This window comes from Pseudophryne corroboree, unplaced genomic scaffold, assembly GCF_028390025.1.
Source record: "Pseudophryne corroboree isolate aPseCor3 unplaced genomic scaffold, aPseCor3.hap2 scaffold_121, whole genome shotgun sequence".
In the NCBI taxonomy this organism is placed as follows: domain Eukaryota; kingdom Metazoa; phylum Chordata; class Amphibia; order Anura; family Myobatrachidae; genus Pseudophryne; species Pseudophryne corroboree.
In genome coordinates, this window is record NW_026967835.1 from 300,241 (window position 1) to 316,977 (window position 16,737).

Genomic DNA, 16,737 nt, shown 5'->3' on the forward strand with positions numbered 1-16,737 from the left:
AAGCAAGTTTAATTTAGTAATAGGTGAAAAACCATCCCTACAAAGGTGTTAATCAGAAACTTGGCTTTGTGGACACTTTTCAGAGAACAAATTTGTTAGCATAAAAATAAAGCCAGAAAATGAAGAGCTGTTTAATCACTCAATTGGATTTTTTTGCCAGCATATTTCTTTTTCTCTGCAACCCACTGCTAAATTGTGCTTCCTAGCTGTTTTTATAAAATCACTGAATCAAATCTAACTCTGATTACATCAGAGAAGGCCAGGTACCCTACACCATAAGAGGGGGTTTGAAATTTTGACTTGTCTACATAAAGATCACCAAAATCTGATAACAAGGTCAATTACGTCCCTGGGTGGGATTGAACCACCAACCTTTTGGTTAATAGCCTTACACAGTAACTGATTGCGCCACAGCAAAACTTTGCAAAAGTCCTTACTGACAAAGGCTAATAAGCATTCATCTAGAACGATTCCTAGAAACATTTTAAAAAGTCAATAATGTGGAGAGTTTTTGTAAGATGTTTCTTCCATCAACCAATGAAGAAACACATTGGTACTTTCCCATGATGAGTGAGTGCTTCAGGATCTCTTGCACTTACATGTGCAGCAGAGTACTGTAATGGAAGCATGCTGGGTCCATAACCCAGAGGTAGGCAGATTGAAACTATCCTCTGCTATATGCATTTTTTTTTGTTAATTAAAGTAATCCAAAACTGGGATTGATATTTTTGCTCTTTTATTTTTACTTAAAGTACAATAACTTTTACCATTTTAATTTGTTTTAATAGTATATTGACAGTATTGTTTTCTTTCAAAAATCCAATTAATTTTCTTTACCCGATTATTAAAATGGTAATTGACAAAAACAAACTACATTGTCACCAGAAGAGCAATACAAAATGTACAAATGATATATTAAAATCATCTTTCCAGCTTGAATTTCAATGATGCATTGGGGCAACGATTTTGTGAGAAACATCTTCACCCTTAAATAAAGATTTTCTTAATTCCTTACCTGTGTGCTAATTAGATATCACCTTGTTTTCACATTAAACAGACTTCCACATGAGAAAGCAGCAAGGATGCAGTGGCGTTAATGTTTCCTGGTGTCAACCTGTATTATTTCAGTAGATATTGAAATGAGGATGCATCTTGCTGCCTTTCCAATGAAGCAAGTTTAATTTAGTAATAGGTGAAAAACCATCCCTACAAAGATGTTAATCAGATACTTGGCTTTGTGGACACTTTTCAGAGAACAAATTTGTTAGCATAAAAATAAAGCCAGAAAATGAAGAGCTATTTAATCACTCAATTGGATTTTTTTGCCAGCATATTTCTTTTTCTCTGCAACCCACTGCTAAATTGTGCTTCCTAGCTGTTTTTATAAAATCACTGAATCAAATCTAACTCTGATTACATCAGAGAAGGCCAGGTACCCTACACCATAACAGGGGTTTTCGAAATTTTGACTTGTCTACATAAAGATCACCAAAATCAGATAACAAGGTCAATTACATCCCTGGGTGGGATTGAACCACCAACCTTTTGGTTAATAGCCTTACACAGTAACTGATTGCGCCACAGCAACACTTTGCAAAAGTCCATACTGACAAAGGCTAATAAGCATTCATCTAGAACGATTCCTAGAAACATTTTAAAAAGTCAATAATGTGGAGAGTTTTTGTAAGATGTTTCTTCCATCAACCAATGAAGAAACACATTGGTACTTTCCCATGATGAGTGAGTGCTTCAGGATCTCTTGCACTTACATGTGCAGCAGAGGACTGTAATGGAAGCATGCTGGGTCCATAACCCAGAGGTAGGCAGATTGAAACTATCCTCTGCTATATGCATTTTTTTTTTGTTAATTAAAGTAATCCAAAACTGGTATTGATATTTTTGCTCTTTTATTTTTACTTAAAGTACAATAACTTTTACCATTTTAATTTGTTTTAATAGTATATTGACAGTATTGTTTTCTTTCAAAAATCCACTTAATTTTCTTTACCCGATTATTAAAATGGTAATTGACAAAAACAAACTACATTGTCACCAGAAGAGCAATACAAAATGTACAAGTGATATATTAAAATCATCTTTCCAGCTTGAATTTCAATGATGCATTGGGGCAACGATTTTGTGAGAAACATCTTACCCTTAAATAAAGATTTTCTTAATTCCTTACCTGTGTGCTAATTAGATATCACCTTGTTTTCACATTAAACAGACTTCCACATGAGAAAGCAGCAAGGATGCAGTGGCGTTAATGTTTCCTGGTGTCAACCTGTATTATTTCAGTAGATATTGAAATGAGGATGCATCTTGCTGCCTTTCCAATGAAGCAAGTTTAATTTAGTAATAGGTGAAAAACCATCCCTACAAAGATGTTAATCAGATACTTGGCTTTGTGGACACTTTTCAGAGAACAAATTTGTTAGCATAAAAATAAAGCCAGAAAATGAAGAGCTGTTTAATCACTCAATTGGATTTTTTTGCCAGCATATTTCTTTTTCTCTGCAAACCACTGCTAAATTGTGCTTCCTAGCTGTTTTTATAAAATCACTGAATCAAATCTAACTCTGATTACATCAGAGAAGGCCAGGTACCCTACACCATAACAGGGGTTTTTGAAATTTTGACTTGTCTACTTAAAGATCACCAAAATCTGATAACAAGGTCAATTACATCCCTGGGTGGGATTGAACCACCAACCTTTTGGTTAATAGCCGTACACACTAACTGATTGCGCCACAGCGACACTTTGCAAAAGTACATACTGACAAAGGCTAATAAGCATTCATCTAGAACGTTTCCTAGAAAAACTTTAAATAGTCAATAATGTGGAGAGTTTTTGTAAGATGTTTCTTCCATCAACCAATGAAGAAACACATTGGTACTTTCCCATGATGAGTGAGTACTTCAGGATCTCTTGCAATTACATGTGCAGCAGAGTACTGTAATGGAAGCATGCTGGGTCCATAGCCCAGAGGTAGGCAGATTGAAACTATCCTCTGCTATATGCGTTTTTTTTTTGTTAATTAAAGTAATCCAAAACTGGGATTGATATTTTTGCTCTTTTATTTTTACTTAAAGTACAATAACTTTTACCATTTTCATTTGTTTTAATAGTATATTGACAGTATTGTTTTCTTTCAAAAATCCACTTAATTTTCTTTACCCGATTATTAAAATGGTAATTGACAAAAACAAACTACATTGTCACCAGAAGAGCAATACAAAATGTACAAGTGTTATATTAAAATCATCTTTCCAGCTTGAATTTCAATGATGCATTGGGGCAACGATTTTGTGAGAAACATCTTCACCCTTAAATAAATATTTTCTTAATTCCTTACCTGTGTGCTAATTAGATATCACCTTGTTTTCACATTAAACAGACTTCCACATGAGAAAGCAGCAAGGATGCAGTGGCGTTAATGTTTCCTGGTGTCAACCTGTATTATTTCAGTAGATATTGAAATGAGGATGCATCTTGCTGCCTTTCCAATGAAGCAAGTTTAATTTAGTAATAGGTGAAAAACCATCCCTACAAAGGTGTTAATCAGAAACTTGGCTTTGTGGACACTTTTCAGAGAACAAATTTGTTAGCATAAAAATAAAGCCAGAAAATGAAGAGCTGTTTAATCACTCAATTGGATTTTTTTGCCAGCATATTTCTTTTTCTCTGCAACCCACTGCTAAATTGTGCTTCCTAGCTGTTTTTATAAAATCACTGAATCAAATCTAACTCTGATTACATCAGAGAAGGCCAGGTACCCTACACCATAAGAGGGGGTTTGAAATTTTGACTTGTCTACATAAAGATCACCAAAATCTGATAACAAGGTCAATTACGTCCCTGGGTGGGATTGAACCACCAACCTTTTGGTTAATAGTCTTACACAGTAACTGATTGCGCCACAGCAACACTTTGCGAAAGTCCATACTGACAAAGGCTAATAAGCATTCATCTAGAACGATTCCTAGAAACATTTTAAAAAGTCAATAATGTGGAGAGTTTTTGTAAGATGTTTCTTCCATCAACCAATGAAGAAACACATTGGTACTTTCCCATGATGAGTGAGTGCTTCAGGATCTCTTGCACTTACATGTGCAGCAGAGTACTGTAATGGAAGCATGCTGGGTCCATAACCCAGAGGTAGGCAGATTGAAACTATCCTCTGCTATATGCATTTTTTTTGTTAATTAAAGTAATCCAAAACTGGGATTGATATTTTTGCTCTTTTATTTTTACTTAAAGTACAATAACTTTTACCATTTTAATTTGTTTTAATAGTATATTGACAGTATTGTTTTCTTTCAAAAATCCAATTAATTTTCTTTACCCGATTATTAAAATGGTAATTGACAAAAACAAACTACATTGTCACCAGAAGAGCAATACAAAATGTACAAATGATATATTAAAATCATCTTTCCAGCTTGAATTTCAATGATGCATTGGGGCAACGATTTTGTGAGAAACATCTTCACCCTTAAATAAAGATTTTCTTAATTCCTTACCTGTGTGCTAATTAGATATCACCTTGTTTTCACATTAAACAGACTTCCACATGAGAAAGCAGCAAGGATGCAGTGGCGTTAATGTTTCCTGGTGTCAACCTGTATTATTTCAGTAGATATTGAAATGAGGATGCATCTTGCTGCCTTTCCAATGAAGCAAGTTTAATTTAGTAATAGGTGAAAAACCATCCCTACAAAGATGTTAATCAGATACTTGGCTTTGTGGACACTTTTCAGAGAACAAATTTGTTAGCATAAAAATAAAGCCAGAAAATGAAGAGCTATTTAATCACTCAATTGGATTTTTTTGCCAGCATATTTCTTTTTCTCTGCAACCCACTGCTAAATTGTGCTTCCTAGCTGTTTTTATAAAATCACTGAATCAAATCTAACTCTGATTACATCAGAGAAGGCCAGGTACCCTACACCATAACAGGGGTTTTCGAAATTTTGACTTGTCTACATAAAGATCACCAAAATCTGATAACAAGGTCAATTACATCCCTGGGTGGGATTGAACCACCAACCTTTTGGTTAATAGCCTTACACAGTAACTGATTGCGCCACAGCAACACTTTGCAAAAGTCCATACTGACAAAGGCTAATAAGCATTCATCTAGAACGATTCCTAGAAACATTTTAAAAAGTCAATAATGTGGAGAGTTTTTGTAAGATGTTTCTTCCATCAACCAATGAAGAAACACATTGGTACTTTCCCATGATGAGTGAGTGCTTCAGGATCTCTTGCACTTACATGTGCAGCAGAGGACTGTAATAGAAGCATGCTGGGTCCATAACCCAGAGGTAGGCAGATTGAAACTATCCTCTGCTATATGCATTTTTTTTTGTTAATTAAAGTAATCCAAAACTGGTATTGATATTTTTGCTCTTTTATTTTTACTTAAAGTACAATAACTTTTACCATTTTAATTTGTTTTAATAGTATATTGACAGTATTGTTTTCTTTCAAAAATCCACTTAATTTTCTTTACCCGATTATTAAAATGGTAATTGACAAAAACAAACTACATTGTCACCAGAAGAGCAATACAAAATGTACAAGTGATATATTAAAATCATCTTTCCAGCTTGAATTTCAATGATGCATTGGGGCAACGATTTTGTGAGAAACATCTTACCCTTAAATAAAGATTTTCTTAATTCCTTACCTGTGTGCTAATTAGATATCACCTTGTTTTCACATTAAACAGACTTCCACATGAGAAAGCAGCAAGGATGCAGTGGCGTTAATGTTTCCTGGTGTCAACCTGTATTATTTCAGTAGATATTGAAATGAGGATGCATCTTGCTGCCTTTCCAATGAAGCAAGTTTAATTTAGTAATAGGTGAAAAACCATCCCTACAAAGATGTTAATCCGATACTTGGCTTTGTGGACACTTTTTAGAGAACAAATTAGTTAGCATAAAAATAAAGCCAGAAAATGAAGAGCTGTTTAATCACTCAATTGGATTTTTCTGCCAGCATATTTCATTTTCTCTGCAAACCACTGCTAAATTGTGCTTCCTAGCTGTTTTTTGATAAAATCACTTAATCAAATCTAACTCTGATTACATCAGAGTAGGCCAGGTACCCTACACCATAAGAGGGGGTTTGAAATTTTGACTTGTCTACTTAAAGATCACCAAAATCTGATGACAAGGTCAATAACATCCCTGGGTGGGATTGAACCACCAACCCTTTGGTTAATAACCAAACACACTAACCGATTGCACCACAGAGACACTTTGCAAAAATACATACTGACAAAGGCTAATAAGCATTCATCTAGAACGTTTCCTAGAAAACTTTAAAAAGTCAATAATCTGGAGAGTTTTTGTAAGATGTTTCTTCCATCAACCAATGAAGAAACGCATTGGTACTTTCCCATGATGAGTGAGTGCTTCAGGATCTCTTGCACTTACATGTGCAGCAGAGTACTGCAATGGAAGCATGCTGGGCCCCTTAACCCAGAGGTAGGCAGATTGAAACTATCCTCTGCTATATGCATTTTTTTTTTGTTAATTAAAGTAATCCAAAACTGGGATTGATATTTTTGCTCTTTTATTTTTACTTAAAGTACAATAACTTTTACCATTTTAATTTGTTTTAATAGTATATTGACAGTATTGTTTTCTTTCAAAAATCCACTTAATTTTCTTTACCCTATTATTAAAATGGTAATTGACAAAAACAAACTACATTGTCACCAGAAGAGCAATACAAAATGTACAAGTGATATATTAAAATCATCTTTCCAGCTTGAATTTCAATGATGCATTGGGGCAACGATTTTGTGAGAAACATCTTCACCCTTAAATAAAGATTTTCTTAATTCCTTACCTGTGTGCTAATTAGATATCACCTTGTTTTCACATTAAACAGACTTCCACATGAGAAAGCAGCAAGGATGCAGTGGCGTTAATGTTTCCTGGTGTCAACCTGTATTATTTCAGTAGATATTGAAATGAGGATGCATCTTGCTGCCTTTCCAATGAAGCAAGTTTAATTTAGTAATAGGTGAAAAACCATCCCTACAAAGATGTTAATCAGATACTTGGCTTTGTGGACACTTTTCAGAGAACAAATTTGTTAGCATAAAAATAAAGCCAGAAAATGAAGAGCTGTTTAATCACTCAATTGGATTTTTTTGCCAGCATATTTCTTTTTCTCTGCAAACCACTGCTAAATTGTGCTTCCTAGCTGTTTTTATAAAATCACTGAATCAAATCTAACTCTGATTACATCAGAGAAGGCCAGGTACCCTACACCATAACAGGGGTTTTTGAAATTTTGACTTGTCTACTTAAAGATCACCAAAATCTGATAACAAGGTCAATTACATCCCTGGGTGGGATTGAACCACCAACCTTTTGGTTAATAGCCGTACACACTAACTGATTGCGCCACAGCGACACTTTGCAAAAGTACATACTGACAAAGGCTAATAAGCATTCATCTAGAACGTTTCCTAGAAAAACTTTAAGTAGTCAATAATCTGGAGAGTTTTTGTAAGATGTTTCTTCCATCAACCAATGAAGAAACACATTGGTACTTTCCCATGATGAGTGAGTACTTCAGGATCTCTTGCAATTACATGTGCAGCAGAGTACTGTAATGGAAGCATGCTGGGTCCATAGCCCAGAGGTAGGCAGATTGAAACTATCCTCTGCTATATGCGTTTTTTTTTGTTAATTAAAGTAATCCAAAACTGGGATTGATATTTTTGCTCTTTTATTTTTACTTAAAGTACAATAACTTTTACCATTTTCATTTGTTTTAATAGTATATTGACAGTATTGTTTTCTTTCAAAAATCCACTTAATTTTCTTTACCCGATTATTAAAATGGTAATTGACAAAAACAAACTACATTGTCACCAGAAGAGCAATACAAAATGTACAAGTGATATATTAAAATCATCTTTCCAGCTTGAATTTCAATGATGCATTGGGGCAACGATTTTGTGAGAAACATCTTCACCCTTAAATAAAGATTTTCTTAATTCCTTACCTGTGTGCTAATTAGATATCACCTTGTTTTCACATTAAACAGACTTCCACATGAGAAAGCAGCAAGGATGCAGTGGCGTTAATGTTTCCTGGTGTCAACCTGTATTATTTCAGTAGATATTCAAATGAGGATGCATCTTGCTGCCTTTCCAATGAAGCAAGTTTAATTTAGTAATAGGTGAAAAACCATCCCTACAAAGGTGTTAATCAGAAACTTGGCTTTGTGGACACTTTTCAGAGAACAAATTTGTTAGCATAAAAATAAAGCCAGAAAATGAAGAGCTGTTTAATCACTCAATTGGATTTTTTTGCCAGCATATTTCTTTTTCTCTGCAACCCACTGCTAAATTGTGCTTCCTAGCTGTTTTTATAAAATCACTGAATCAAATTTAACTCTGATTACATCAGAGAAGGCAAGGTACCCTACACCATAAGAGGGGGTTTGAAATTTTGACTTGTCTACATAAAGATCACCAAAATCTGATAACAAGGTCAATTACGTCCCTGGGTGGGATTGAACCACCAACCTTTTGGTTAATAGCCTTACACAGTAACTGATTGCGCCACAGCAACACTTTGCAAAAGTCCATACTGACAAAGGCTAATAAGCATTCATCTAGAACGATTCCTAGAAACATTTTAAAAAGTCAATAATGTGGAGAGTTTTTGTAAGATGTTTCTTCCATCAACCAATGAAGAAACACATTGGTACTTTCCCATGATGAGTGAGTGCTTCAGGATCTCTTGCACTTACATGTGCAGCAGAGTACTGTAATGGAAGCATGCTGGGTCCATAACCCAGAGGTAGGCAGATTGAAACTATCCTCTGCTATATGCATTTTTTTTTGTTAATTAAAGTAATCCAAAACTGGGATTGATATTTTTGCTCTTTTATTTTTACTTAAAGTACAATAACTTTTACCATTTTAATTTGTTTTAATAGTATATTGACAGTATTGTTTTCTTTCAAAAATCCAATTAATTTTCTTTACCCGATTATTAAAATGGTAATTGACAAAAACAAACTACATTGTCACCAGAAGAGCAATACAAAATGTACAAATGATATATTAAAATCATCTTTCCAGCTTGAATTTCAATGATGCATTGGGGCAACGATTTTGTGAGAAACATCTTACCCTTAAATAAAGATTTTCTTAATTCCTTACCTGTGTGCTAATTAGATATCACCTTGTTTTCACATTAAACAGACTTCCACATGAGAAAGCAGCAAGGATGCAGTGGCGTTAATGTTTCCTGGTGTCAACCTGTATTATTTCAGTAGATATTGAAATGAGGATGCATCTTGCTGCCTTTCCAATGAAGCAAGTTTAATTTAGTAATAGGTGAAAAACCATCCCTACAAAGATGTTAATCCGATACTTGGCTTTGTGGACACTTTTCAGAGAACAAATTAGTTAGCATAAAAATAAAGCCAGAAAATGAAGAGCTGTTTAATCACTCAATTGGATTTTTCTGCCAGCATATTTCATTTTCTCTGCAAACCACTGCTAAATTGTGCTTCCTAGCTGTTTTTTTATAAAATCACTTAATCAAATCTAACTCTGATTACATCAGAGTAGGCCAGGTACCCTACACCATAAGAGGGGGTTTGAAATTTTGACTTGTCTACTTAAAGATCACCAAAATCTGATGACAAGGTCAATAACATCCCTGGGTGGGATTGAACCACCAACCCTTTGGTTAATAACCAAACACACTAACCGATTGCACCACAGAGACACTTTGCAAAAGTACATACTGACAAAGGCTAATAAGCATTCATCTAGAACGTTTCCTAGAAAACTTTAAAAAGTCAATAATCTGGAGAGTTTTTGTAAGATGTTTCTTCCATCAACCAATGAAGAAACGCATTGGTACTTTCCCATGATGAGTGAGTGCTTCAGGTTCTCTTGCACTTACATGTGCAGCAGAGTACTGCAATGGAAGCATGCTGGGCCCCTTAACCCAGAGGTAGGCAGATTGAAACTATCCTCTGCTATATGCATTTTTTTTTGTTAATTAAAGTAATCCAAAACTGGGATTGATATTTTTGCTCTTTTATTTTTACTTAAAGTACAATAACTTTAACCATTTTAATTTGTTTTAATAGTATATTGACAGTATTGTTTTCTTTCAAAAATCCACTTAATTTTCTTTACCCTATTATTAAAATGGTAATTGACAAAAACAAACTACATTGTCACCAGAAGAGCAATACAAAATGTACAAGTGATATATTAAAATCATCTTTCCAGCTTGAATTTCAATGATGCATTGGGGCAACGATTTTGTGAGAAACATCTTCACCCTTAAATAAAGATTTTCTTAATTCCTTACCTGTGTGCTAATTAGATATCACCTTGTTTTCACATTAAACAGACTTCCACATGAGAAAGCAGCAAGGATGCAGTGGCGTTAATGTTTCCTGGTGTCAACCTGTATTATTTCAGTAGATATTGAAATGAGGATGCATCTTGCTGCCTTTCCAATGAAGCAAGTTTAATTTAGTAATAGGTGAAAAACCATCCCTACAAAGATGTTAATCAGATACTTGGCTTTGTGGACACTTTTCAGAGAACAAATTTGTTAGCATAAAAATAAAGCCAGAAAATGAAGAGCTGTTTAATCACTCAATTGGATTTTTTTGCCAGCATATTTCTTTTTCTCTGCAAACCACTGCTAAATTGTGCTTCCTAGCTGTTTTTATAAAATCACTGAATCAAATCTAACTCTGATTACATCAGAGAAGGCCAGGTACCCTACACCATAACAGGGGTTTTTGAAATTTTGACTTGTCTACTTAAAGATCACCAAAATCTGATAACAAGGTCAATTACATCCCTGGGTGGGATTGAACCACCAACCTTTTGGTTAATAGCCGTACACACTAACTGATTGCGCCACAGCGACACTTTGCAAAAGTACATACTGACAAAGGCTAATAAGCATTCATCTAGAACGTTTCCTAGAAAAACTTTAAGTAGTCAATAATCTGGAGAGTTTTTGTAAGATGTTTCTTCCATCAACCAATGAAGAAACACATTGGTACTTTCCCATGATGAGTGAGTACTTCAGGATCTCTTGCAATTACATGTGCAGCAGAGTACTGTAATGGAAGCATGCTGGGTCCATAGCCCAGAGGTAGGCAGATTGAAACTATCCTCTGCTATATGCGTTTTTTTTTGTTAATTAAAGTAATCCAAAACTGGGATTGATATTTTTGCTCTTTTATTTTTACTTAAAGTACAATAACTTTTACCATTTTCATTTGTTTTAATAGTATATTGACAGTATTGTTTTCTTTCAAAAATCCACTTAATTTTCTTTACCCGATTATTAAAATGGTAATTGACAAAAACAAACTACATTGTCACCAGAAGAGCAATACAAAATGTACAAGTGATATATTAAAATAATCTTTCCAGCTTGAATTTCAATGATGCATTGGGGCAACGATTTTGTGAGAAACATCTTCACCCTTAAATAAAGATTTTCTTAATTCCTTACCTGTGTGCTAATTAGATATCACCTTGTTTTCACATTAAACAGACTTCCACATGAGAAAGCAGCAAGGATGCAGTGGCGTTAATGTTTCCTGGTGTCAACCTGTATTATTTCAGTAGATATTCAAATGAGGATGCATCTTGCAGCCTTTCCAATGAAGCAAGTTTAATTTAGTAATAGGTGAAAAACCATCCCTACAAAGGTGTTAATCAGAAACTTGGCTTTGTGGACACTTTTCAGAGAACAAATTTGTTAGCATAAAAATAAAGCCAGAAAATGAAGAGCTGTTTAATCACTCAATTGGATTTTTTTGCCAGCATATTTCTTTTTCTCTGCAACCCACTGCTAAATTGTGCTTCCTAGCTGTTTTTATAAAATCACTGAATCAAATCTAACTCTGATTACATCAGAGAAGGCCAGGTACCCTACACCATAAGAGGGGGTTTGAAATTTTGACTTGTCTACATAAAGATCACCAAAATCTGATAACAAGGTCAATTACGTCCCTGGGTGGGATTGAACCACCAACCTTTTGGTTATTAGCCTTACACAGTAACTGATTGCGCCACAGCAACACTTTGCAAAAGTCCATACTGACAAAGGCTAATAAGCATTCATCTAGAACGATTCCTAGAAACATTTTAAAAAGTCAATAATGTGGAGAGTTTTTGTAAGATGTTTCTTCCATCAACCAATGAAGAAACACATTGGTACTTTCCCATGATGAGTGAGTGCTTCAGGATCTCTTGCACTTACATGTGCAGCAGAGTACTGTAATGGAAGCATGCTGGGTCCATAACCCAGAGGTAGGCAGATTGAAACTATCCTCTGCTATATGCATTTTTTTTTGTTAATTAAAGTAATCCAAAACTGGGATTGATATTTTTGCTCTTTTATTTTTACTTAAAGTACAATAACTTTTACCATTTTAATTTGTTTTAATAGTATATTGACAGTATTGTTTTCTTTCAAAAATCCAATTAATTTTCTTTACCCGATTATTAAAATGGTAATTGACAAAAACAAACTACATTGTCACCAGAAGAGCAATACAAAATGTACAAATGATATATTAAAATCATCTTTCCAGCTTGAATTTCAATGATGCATTGGGACAACGATTTTGTGAGAAACATCTTCACCCTTAAATAAAGATTTTCTTAATTCCTTACCTGTGTGCTAATTAGATATCACCTTGTTTTCACATTAAACAGACTTCCACATGAGAAAGCAGCAAGGATGCAGTGGCGTTAATGTTTCCTGGTGTCAACCTGTATTATTTCAGTAGATATTGAAATGAGGATGCACCTTGCTGCCTTTCCAATGAAGCAAGTTTAATTTAGTAATAGGTGAAAAACCATCCCTACAAAGATGTTAATCAGATACTTGGCTTTGTGGACACTTTTCAGAGAACAAATTTGTTAGCATAAAAATAAAGCCAGAAAATGAAGAGCTATTTAATCACTCAATTGGATTTTTTTGCCAGCATATTTCTTTTTCTCTGCAACCCACTGCTAAATTGTGCTTCCTAGCTGTTTTTATAAAATCACTGAATCAAATCTAACTCTGATTACATCAGAGAAGGCCAGGTACCCTACACCATAACAGGGGTTTTCGAAATTTTGACTTGTCTACATAAAGATCACCAAAATCTGATAACAAGGTCAATTACGTCCCTGGGTGGGATTGAACCACCAACCTTTTGGTTAATAGCCTTACGCAGTAACTGATTGCACCACAGCAACACTTTGCAAAAGTCCATACTGACAAAGGCTAATAAGCATTCATCTAGAACGATTCCTAGAAACATTTTAAAAAGTCAATAATGTGGAGAGTTTTTGTAAGATGTTTCTTCCATCAACCAATGAAGAAACACATTGGTACTTTCCCATGATGAGTGAGTGCTTCAGGATCTCTTGCACTTACATGTGCAGCAGAGTACTGTAATGGAAGCATGCTGGGTCCATAACCCAGAGGTAGGCAGATTGAAACTATCCTCTGCTATATGCATTTTTTTTTTGTTAATTAAAGTAATCCAAAACTGGGATTGATATTTTTGCTCTTTTATTTTTACTTAAAGTACAATAACTTTTACCATTTTAATTTGTTTTAATAGTATATTGACAGTATTGTTTTCTTTCAAAAATCCACTTAATTTTCTTTACCCGATTATTAAAATGGTAATTGACAAAAACAAACTACATTATCACCAGAAGAGCAATATAAAATGTTCAAGTAATATATTAAAATCATCTTTCCAGCTTGGATTTCAATGATGCATTGGGGCAACGATTTTGTGAGAAACATCTTCACCCTTAAATAAAGATTTTCTTAATTCCTTACCTGTGTGCTAATTAGATATCACCTTGTTTTCACATTAAACAGACTTCCACATGAGAAAGCAGCAAGGATGCAGTGGCGTTAATGTTTCCTGGTGTCAACCTGTATTATTTCAGTAGATATTGAAATGAGGATGCATCTTGCTGCCTTTCCAATGAAGCAAGTTTAATTTAGTAATAGGTGAAAAACCATCCCTACAAAGATGTTAATCAGATACTTGGCTTTGTGGACACTTTTCAGAGAACAAATTTGTTATCATAAAAATAAAGCCAGAAAATGAAGAGCTGTTTAATCACTCAATTGGATTTTTCTGCCAGCATTTTTCTTTTTCTCTGCAACCCACTGCTAAATTGTGCTTCCTAGCTGTTTTTTTTATAAAATCACTTAATTAAATCTAACTCTGATTACATCAGAGAAGGCCAGGTACCCTACACCATAAGAGGGAGTTTGCAATTTTGACTTGTCTACTTAAATATCACCAAAATCTGATCACAAGGTCAATTACGTCCCTGGGTGGGATTGAACCACCAACCTTTTGATTAATAGCTGAACACACTAACCGATTGCGCCACAGAGACTCTTTGCAAAAAGTAAATACTGACAAAGACTAATAAGCATTCATCTAGAACGTTTCCTAGAAAAACTTTAAAAAGTCAATAATCTGGAGAGTTTTTGTAAGATGTTTCTTCCAGCAACCAATGAAGAAACACATTGGTACTTTCGCATGATGAGTGAGTGCTTCAGGATCTCTTGCACTTACATGTGCAGCAGAGTACTGTAATGGAAGCATGCTGGGTCCATAACCCAGAGGTAGGCAGATTGAAACTATCCTTTGCTATATGCATTTTTTTTTGTTCATTAAAGTAATCCAAAACTGGGATTGATATTTTAGCTTTTATTTTTACTTAAAGTACAATAACTTTTACCATTTTAATTTGTTTTAATAGTATATTGACAGTATTGTTTTCTTTCAAAAATCCACTTAATTTTCTTTACCCGATTATTAAAATGGTAATTGACAAAAACAAACTACATTGTCACCAGAAGAGCAATACAAAATGTACAAGTGATGTATTAAAATCATCTTTCCAGCTTGAATTTCAATGATGCATTGGGGCAACGATTTTGTGAGAAACATCTTCACCCTTAAATAAAGATTTTCTTAATTCCTTACCTGTGTGCTAATTAGATATCACCTTGTTTTCACATTAAACAGACTTCCACATGAGAAAGCAGCAAGGATGCAGTGGCGTTAATGTTTCCTGGTGTCAACCTGTATTATTTCAGTAGATATTGAAATGAGGATGCATCTTGCTGCCTTTCCAATGAAGCAAGTTTAATTTAGTAATAGGTGAAAAACCATTCCTACAAAGATGTTAATCAGATATTTGGCTTTGTGGACACTTTTCAGAGTACAAATTTGTTAGCATAAAAGTAAAGCCAGAAAATGAAGAGCTGTTTAATCACTCAATTGGATTTTTTTGCCAGCATATTTCTTTTTCTCTGCAAACCACTGCTAAATTGTGCTTCCTAGCTGTTTTTATAAAATCACTGAATCAAATCTAACTCTGATTACATCAGAGAAGGCCAGGTACCCTACACCATAACAGGGGTTTTTGAAATTTTGACTTGTCTACTTAAAGATCACCAAAATCTGATAACAAGGTCAATTACGTCCCTGGGTGGGATTGAACCACCAACCTTTTGGTTAATAGCCGTACACACTAACTGATTGCGCCACAGCGACACTTTGCAAAAGTACATACTGACAAAGGCTGATAAGCATTCATCTAGAACGTTTCCAAGAAAAACTTTAAATAGTCAATAATCTGGAGAGTTTTTGTAAGATGTTTCTTCCATCAACCAATGAAGAAACACATTGGTACTTTCCCATGATGAGTGAGTGCTTCAGGATCTCTTGCAATTACATGTGCAGCAGAGTACTGTAATGGAAGCATGCTGGGTCCATAGCCCAGAGGTAGGCAGATTGAAACTATCCTCTGCTATATGCATTTTTTTTGTTAATTAAAGTAATCCAAAACTGGGATTGATATTTTTGCTCTTTTATTTTTACTTAAAGTACAATAACTTTTACCATTTTAATTTGTTTTAATAGTATATTGACAGTATTGTTTTCTTTCAAAAATCCACTTAATTTTCTTTACCCGATTATTAAAATGGTAATTGACAAAAATAAACTGATGAGGATACTACTGCAGTCTTTGTTTCGTCTGTACCCGCTGAAAGAGCAGCAAAAGGTGGAGATCTTGATGGGACAGTTGAAAGGGCTTGCACTTAGAGAGGTTACTTCCTGGCCTACTGAAGAGAAGAAGACTGTGGACCAGATCCTCAACAGGCTTGCTACCACATTTGACACAAGGACAGTGTCAGAACTTAAAATGCACTTCTTTGCTCGAAAGCAACAACCAGGAGAGTCACTACGGGGCTATGCCCTCAGCTTGCAGGAAGCACTCAGAGATGTTCAGCAAGCAGACCCTGAGCAAGTGCATGACAAAGAGAAAATGTTATTGGACCAGTTCACTGAAGGTGCAAGGGGCGAATTTGTAAAACTCAGCTGCGACTATTGAGATTGCAGAAGCCTGGAAGCACATTCCTGGATTTTAAAGAGGCTGCGATTAAAGTTCTAGGCTCCAGTCTTACTTCAGGGGCTGTTCCACAAGAGTCTATTCCAGAGATGCCACGGTATCAAGAGAATTCTGATGCCCAGGAGTCAAGTTTTAAAGGAGCTACTTACCCACCTACAGTAAAAGGAGTGACAGTGCCATGTTCAAAGACATGCATATTTGACTCTTCTAGTGAGTTACGAAGTCTGCTGGCTGAACTGACACGTGGTGT